This window comes from Nansenia antarctica, assembly GCF_963989245.1.
Source record: "Nansenia antarctica genome assembly, chromosome: 1".
NCBI lineage: Eukaryota > Metazoa > Chordata > Actinopteri > Argentiniformes > Microstomatidae > Nansenia > Nansenia antarctica.
In genome coordinates this window covers 67,860,204-67,868,101 of record NC_137674.1, presented here as the reverse complement: position 1 = coordinate 67,868,101, position 7,898 = coordinate 67,860,204, and positions in this window count along the sequence as shown.

Here is a 7,898-nt window from a genome sequence, read left to right as displayed (position 1 = left end):
GGGGGGGGCTGTACTGTGCAGGGGGGGCCTGTACTGTCATGTGAAGAGACATCAGAGACCGCTCAACTCCAGGCCCACGATTCACCGTCATATAATGGATCATTTGGGGAAAAAAGAGACAGACCAAAAAACTATGCACATACAGTAATTTACTACCTTCCCAGAAATCACTGGAACAGTCCTGTGGCAGGGGACAATGCTTTTTTGTTTTCTCCCACAAATCAATCCCTTTTTAATTTGTATGGCCCGTTGACCAGAAATGTGTGATTATCTTGTTTTATGTCAGAAGTCCGGGCAGCAGATTTGTTGATGATTTGTCCTCTGGGCAAAGAACATTTTAGAGCCTACAATAAAACGTTCACATGGCTCTTAGCGACCTATATCTGGTGTCGTAAGTGGTCTGTTGTGAGCGGTGTATGCGGGAGGACGAGGCTCCAGATTTAAGGTTGTCGAGGAGTAGGGGAGTCTGAAGCTTCTGAAGTGCCCTGTCTGACACGAGGCCTCGAGACGCGGAGGTTTGGTTTGGTTCGGTATGTTGTGTGCGAGAAGGACGATCATCCTCTCTCAAGCGTTGTGTGGGGAGGGAGGGATAAAGGTCTTAGGTTTGAGTGATATACAGTGAGGCTGGAGAGGCCAGGGCTGTGGACACTCTCACCACAGAAGAGGAGGAGGAGGAGGAGGAAGCCACAGCAGGAGAGCAGACACCAGGCTGCCCGCTGGAGGAGACAGGCGCTGCTCACCAAGGCTGCCGGCCACTCAGGGCCTCTTAAAAACAACACAACCGAGATCTTGTAAAGAGAGTGCATGGAGGGGACGGCTGCCATTTTGTTTTTTTTGTTGTGTGAGCTGCTTGACCTGAGTAACAAACTGTGTCTCTCTCACCTCCTTTTATTGTATAAAAAATAAATGTGTGTCCTTTATAGGGCTGTCAGTGTATTTAAAACAATGAGTTGATAATTTTTTCCTCATTAGTTGATTAACCAACTGATTAATCAGGGGTGAGGATATATCTGTAGATTCTGCAGGTGCTAATGAATTGCTAACGACTGGCTTTTGACCTTTTCCTGACCCCTTGTGCCTCCAGCCAGCGCCATAACAACGCCTAGGGTTAAGCAATCCAATCCAATCATGTACAGTAAGGTGATTTCAATTGATCTGATACTTTTTTTCTTTTTACTTTTTTAACTTTTCTTTTACTTTTTTTTAAACTGATACTTTAAAAAAATTCAATTAGATGTCATGTAATATACTTTACAGCCATGAAATATTTCTAATCAATATTATTGCTGTCAAAGGACGGACCATGTTTGGAATCCCACAACAGAATGTATCGCAGTACAGTTTCTTGAAATGCATCATCATTTTTCCTCAGAAAGAAAACCCTCGCTCTTTTCCTCTTTCAGGGTTTCATGTTTTAAAAATGTGGGTTGGTTGATTGTCTCAGCGGTGGTTCTGGTTGACGGGCTGCAGGTCACAGCGACTGGAACATCGCCGGGGTGAGGCTCCATTGCACTGCACATTGAGCGTCGACTCTTAACATTTGTGTTTTGAAGCATTGAGCTCAAGTGATGCAAACAGGCTCGGGATCACATGGTGGGCTTTTGTAGTGTGAAGCGTGATGCATACTGTATGGGAGGGCTCCAATGGAACAACGACTAAAATCAGTGTTGTCTGTTCTGAGACCTTACCTTAATGGTAAGTCTCTATAGTATATTTTATTATTATTATTAGCCTTGCCTACAGGATTGTGTGTATCATGAAGACATTCTGACCTAAAGCTGACACACGTTATCCACTTAACATGGAAATCTAATTTTGGCACTGACTATGTTTTGTTGTGTGTATTTTTAAGAACAAAGAGAGTGGCTGAAATCCTGTCCAAACGCTCTGACGTCTTCAACATCCAAAGATTATTGCCCTGTCATTGTCTGAGTCCATTGACAATTTATTTAATTTTAGAAGACCTCTAACCCCCCACCCCCACCCCCACACACACACACACTCTTTTTGCTCACACTTCCTCAAACCCAGAATAATGAAGCAGATAAGATGTCAAGGCCCCCGCTGGGCAGCTGTTAAAGTGCTCAGAGCCTTCCTCAGTGATACGTCGCCTCCTGCGTCAACATATAAAGTGTTGTGGAGTTGACTCATAGTGCCTAGAACGCAGGACATTCCCGTGTGCAGGGGGGAGGAGGGGGAGGAGGGGCAGGACCAGGTACTATAATGGAGCTAGTACTGCATCCATTATTATACTTCATTAATCCACCAGCCACATCTAATGACGTGGCCCCTGCCTCATCCACACAGAGAGAGAGAGAGAGAGAGAGAGAGAGAGAGATGGAGAGAGAGAGAGAGAGATGGAGAGAGAGAGAGAGAGAGAGAGAGAGAGATGGAGAGAGAGAGAAAGAGAGAGAGAGAGAGAGAGAGAGACGGAGAGAGAGAGAAAGAGAGAGAGAGAGACGGAGAGAGAGAGAGAGAGAGAGAGAGAGAGAGAGACGGAGAGAGAGAGAGAGAGAGAGACGGAGAGAGAGACGCTGCAGATCGGCCCCAAGGACAAAGACAGGAAGATCAAATAATGCATTCATCACATACAGGAGGGCCGGAGGCCAAGTTCATGTCAAATCCATAATAAGGAAAGTATCCTCGGCCGGGCTTGTTTCCCTAACACGCACGTCACACTCTGTTGGAAATCTACGCAGAGGATGTATTGATCTTCCTGGTGCTTCCTTTCTCACAAGCCCCAACAACCAGGGCCAGCACATCACAGGCCACTGCACAAAACAACAGCCCCCCCCTCCCCCCCCGCCTTCTCTCAACTCCATTAAACACAATGATAAACTAGCAGACTGCCAAAAACACCAAGTGCTGCCTTTGTGTGTGTGTGTGTGTGTGTGTGTGTGTGTGTGCGTGTGTGTGTGTGTGTATACGTGTGTGTGTGTGTGCGTGTGTGTGTGTGTACGTGTGTGTGTGTGTGTGTGTGTACGTGCATGCGTGTGCGCGTGTGCGTGTGCGGGTGTGTGTGTATGTGTGTATGCTTCTCTGAACTAGCTATTGCCCTGCTCATAAGCACACTGTTGTTTGTTTTCCTCGATCTTACAATAGATGACAATAGGTTCATGACAGCCAAACATTTGTTCAAGATCTTAAGGATTAACTGAGAAAATGTCAGTAAATCCTTCCATTGTATATTTTTGTCTTGTGACTGGTCACCTACAGTATATACATAGAGATATGTATACAGATTCAAAGAAACTATTTCACTCAAAACCAGTAACTCAAAATCATTCTCATCATCAGACCGAAACGGCCCCCGGTGTGTGACAGGGACGCTGTGGTACTATATATATATACAGTACAGTGCTGTGTATATATGAGAAAGCTGATCTGGGCTTATGAACTCTATCCTGTGTTTACCCTCTCAGTCAGGGGCACGTCAGCAGCCCTGCGTACAGGAACACGGCAGACTGTTTACCAAAACGTGATAATTGGCCTGTGTGTCCGGCCTACCAATGTAAGCACTGCTCTGAAGACAATAGTGACACTGACTTACTGTAGAAACCATCAACAATTTGCCAGAATGAAGCATGAGTCAACAGGATGCTAGTGATATCATATACAATAGACCACGTCCCTTTTCATCCCTCTCAGAGATAAGTGATGATTAATAATGTTTGCAGGGGAAAACACGGACGGGACAAATCCTTTTTATATTAGTCACAAACCTGCATAGATTAATGTTCAAGATAATTAAGATAAATTCATATTTTTATTGTATAATACTATATACAAATGTGTTACTTTATTTGATATATGAACACAATCAATTATTAAACTGTAGTCAATGTAAAGTTTAAAGTTTGTGTTAAAGGCTTATTAAATACACATTCTGGTATATCACCCTGGTCAGGGATGTGATAGAAGGTGTGAGAAAAGGTGACCCCTAGTGGACATAGACACACACTGCAGCTCTTGGTGGAATTCTAATGCAATGAAAGAATGAGGTATTCTAATCAGTATGGTGTTGGTATGGTCATTTGTGCTATGATCTTGCAAGGGGCTATATCTGTACGTTAAACAACCCCTTTAACATATTTGAAGTGTTTTTGTCTGGATGCTTTGACTGGAAGTTATATGTTTAACTTCCCAGTCGTAGGCCTATGGCATAGTCCTGTGATGTGTTCACCCTTAAAGAGGTGGGTGGCAGGGGCTGATGAGGGTCATTCACTCTCCGGCAACAGCAGCGGTCACATTTCAGTTATAGACACCGAAGCGGATCATGTTGAACCAACACAAGCTAGTATGATGTTATCAGCATTCTCTGGAAATAAAGAGAGAGAGAGAGAAAAAAAAAAAAAAAAAAAAATCTCTCTAATGGCTATCACAGTTAGCTCCTGAAACACGACACTGAGCCAGATTGAGAGAAAAAGAGAGATTTAGAGAGTGAGGAAAAGTGTGAGCTGACTGAACGGTTCTCTCCTGGCTCCTCTCAGGCCACCTGACCATCGTCCACTGATGCCTTTAGCATTTGACCGCTTCACACCGGTCGGGTTCAGCTGCTTTGACTCCAACCATTCCGCCTCGTTCCCTGACCTTGTCCGGAGCGAGCAAGCTGCTAGTCGATTGGCTGGCTGCTTGAAGTCCGCGGAGGTGGAATGTGCGTGTGTGTGTGGCCCTCCGTCCACACTGATATTAATTCCAACCGGTTAATTAGCGTGCTCCTTGGCAGGGAGTCAGGGGAGAGACACGCAGGGGTTCAAGGGGGGGGGGGTACAGCTATTGGTTAATGAACTCAGGGTACTGAGTTATTTGCTGTCCTAATGAGTGCTAATAAAAAGTTGCTCATTTAGCAGGAGTGACCCCTCCCCCCCTCCTCCCCCTCCTCCTCCTCCTCCACAAACATCCCCTCTACCTCACTGCATCTGCTACAGTAGATTCCCATTGGCGATCGGGTTACGGCCCGCACAGCCAAACGCTCCCATTAGTGGCGTAGAAGAGCTGTGAAATGGGAGTATCGTATGCTGTAATATGGAAATTCCTCTGTAATGCAGGGGCCTGCGGTATTATGTGATTACTTAATTCATTTAGTTGAGTAAATGTTTCTGTGCTGCTGTGGCACAGAGGGGGGGGGGGGGGATTGAAAGGGGGGTTAGTAGGGGGCCACAGCACACAGGGGTCCACACAAGGGATCTGGCCGGAGGATACAGTTTCACGCATCCAGGGGACAAACCATTACCAGTGACCGCTGGGCCTGTGAGGTGGACTGTGAGGTGGAGCAGTGTGGGTAAAGGTTCCCCTCCCTCCCTCCCTTCCTCCCTCCCTCCCTCCCTCGGCACCCTGACCTATCCCAGACCTTGATTTGTGACTTCTGACACTTTAATTCATTGGGAAACATAAGTTTAGACCCCAGAGTTAAGTTAGTCCATTAACACCACGGAGGAGTAATGCTTCGTAACGCGGTGCCAAGCCAGCCACCCAGCTTGATCAAGGGTGGGGCGACCAGTCACTTCTAAATGTAGAGAAATATCCATAGACTGAAGAAATGGAAGAAAATGAATCACATCAGCCCGAATAGTTGATTTAATGAGGATCAACAAATGTATATTGATTTTGTATTTAATGCTCAATTATCGCCGTTGTGTAAAGTACTTTTTCTGGCCACAAATGTACTTCGGTGACATGTATCTTAAGATCATGGAGGAGGAGATGATTGTGGCTACTGATTGTTATTACTCTGTGCTTCCAAGACTAGAAAGCAAGTAGATGCATTGCATTACTCTACTGCATTTGATATGTTTTTATTTACATTCTTTTCAGCCTGACTGGTCGTTATTGATAGAGATTTGTTCTTCAATCAATTTCATTTTCACCCCACAATGTATCCATTTGGAAGAGCTGTAAATGAATCAAAACACAGCTGTCGAGGAATGGAAAATAGGGAGCCCGACTCAACACATTGGAAATGGAAACAAGGTGGAGGGGAAAGCTGTTAAACCCATCTCACAGATTTGATACGCTCTGCTATGTAGGACAGAATTATTAATTTGGGAAGTGGGCCTGCTAAATCTATCATTCCGTTATTCTAAGAGGAATTGAAAGAACATTTTGCAGCCTGCAGTTCGGGAGTGAGCCCGACCTGTTGTTTTAACGGTTGAACGTCGGTTTATCATCCATTTTAAGAAGGGGGAAGTGTTACTGTGTGTACAGTGTGTGTGTGTGTGTGTGTGTGTGTGTGTGTGTGTGTATCCAATTGGAAACTTTGCACTGCCACCCCATGGACACTAAAATCACAGCAAGTGACTGTGGAGTTGGGATATCGAGATGACAATGATTTAACGCGTTGCACTGTATTAAGTAGTCAATTGTCCTCCGAGGACATTGTTAAATCTTTACGCAGATTGGAAATATATCGACAATATTGCCATTTGGTCACAACTTTTTTCACGTCTTTTTTTAATAACAGTTCTTAAGCCGCCTTAATGTGGAAGCTATGACTATAATCCCTTCCATTTGCCAAGGGCCACACCTCACGGAATGAATAATATCGGCAGACTTTCCCCTACGTATTCGCGCCATGACTTCACACGGAGTGGGTCTACTCTAAGCTTGCGAGGCCAGACAGTGAGAGGACAGAAAAGTATGGCTCCTCTGAATGTTTCTTCCTCCTCTGTTGTACTCAAAAATACATGCCTCAATAACTCAGAGTTTTCGTTGTTTTGTCAGGGGTCTTTAGTTGATTTTCCTGTCACAAATGCATGTAGCTCTAGTAAGAGCTGTTCAGATGAAGCTGTGTGGGTTGGTGGGCTGTGAGGCTGTGGGGTCTGGGCAGTGCCAGTGGGATTCACAGGGGGCACAGAAGCCTTGGAGGTCCTGGTTTTACTGCACAGCGGTGCGGCGTGTGCATTTTGGCCTGGCACTGCTTCCACTGGAGTTTGTCACTCGCAGATTTATATTTCTTTCTATTAAACCTCCTTTACAAGCCCACTGAGAAGCCCTGAGAGGGGGAGAGAGCGGGAGAGAGGGAGAGAGAGAGGGGGGGGGGGGGCGGGGGAGAGCGAAAGCAAGACAAGAGACTAAAGTCTTTGGCATGGCTGAACCAGAGAGGGTAAGAGTGTGTACCCATGCCAAATCACACAAGGCCTGCTGATTCATATAGTCTGTAGCGTAACAGCCAGCGGAGGTTATAGGAACCGATGGCGGTACATAGAAATACTGTACTCCCCAGTGTCCCCAGCGCTGGCCTGGTCTCTATCTGTGTACTCCCGCTTTTGGGCACTAGAGGGAGTACTTTATCCTAAACTGAGAATGGAACCTCCTTGCCTGGTATTCCATCCCCATCTCTCTCTCTCTCTCTCTCTCTCTCTCTCTCTCTGTCTGTTCTGTGTACGTGTGTGTGTTTGTGTGTGTGTGTGTGTGTGTGTGTGTGTGTGTGTGCGTGTATGTACGTGTGCGTGTGTGTGTGTGTGTGCGTGTGCGTGTTTGTGTGATAAATGAATAGTGTATGAATGCAGGACGCGTCCCCCGTCCCCCCGTCCCCTCCTTCCAGACCACCTGCATTATGACAAAAAATCTGCATCCCTGTCAAAAGGGCAGCGAAGGCGTAGGCACCCCTGTTGAGGACTGTGTGAGTCACCATCGTTTAAAATCCACAGGACCGGGGAGAGGGGCTCTGTCTTTTTACCAGTCCGTAAAACAGCGTTAGAAACGGGGGCCGGGTGTGTATGAACGACATGGGGGGGGGGGGGGGGGACAGGTTTCACTGGCGCACGCACCGAAAATACTGTCATCTGAATCACACCAGACACCTCACACAGGAATCCTGCAGCCCCGGGTCTGAGTCCCGAGTCCCGCCGTGAACTGGCCGACCGCTCTCTGAATCATCAGACCAGTGTGATGAATAT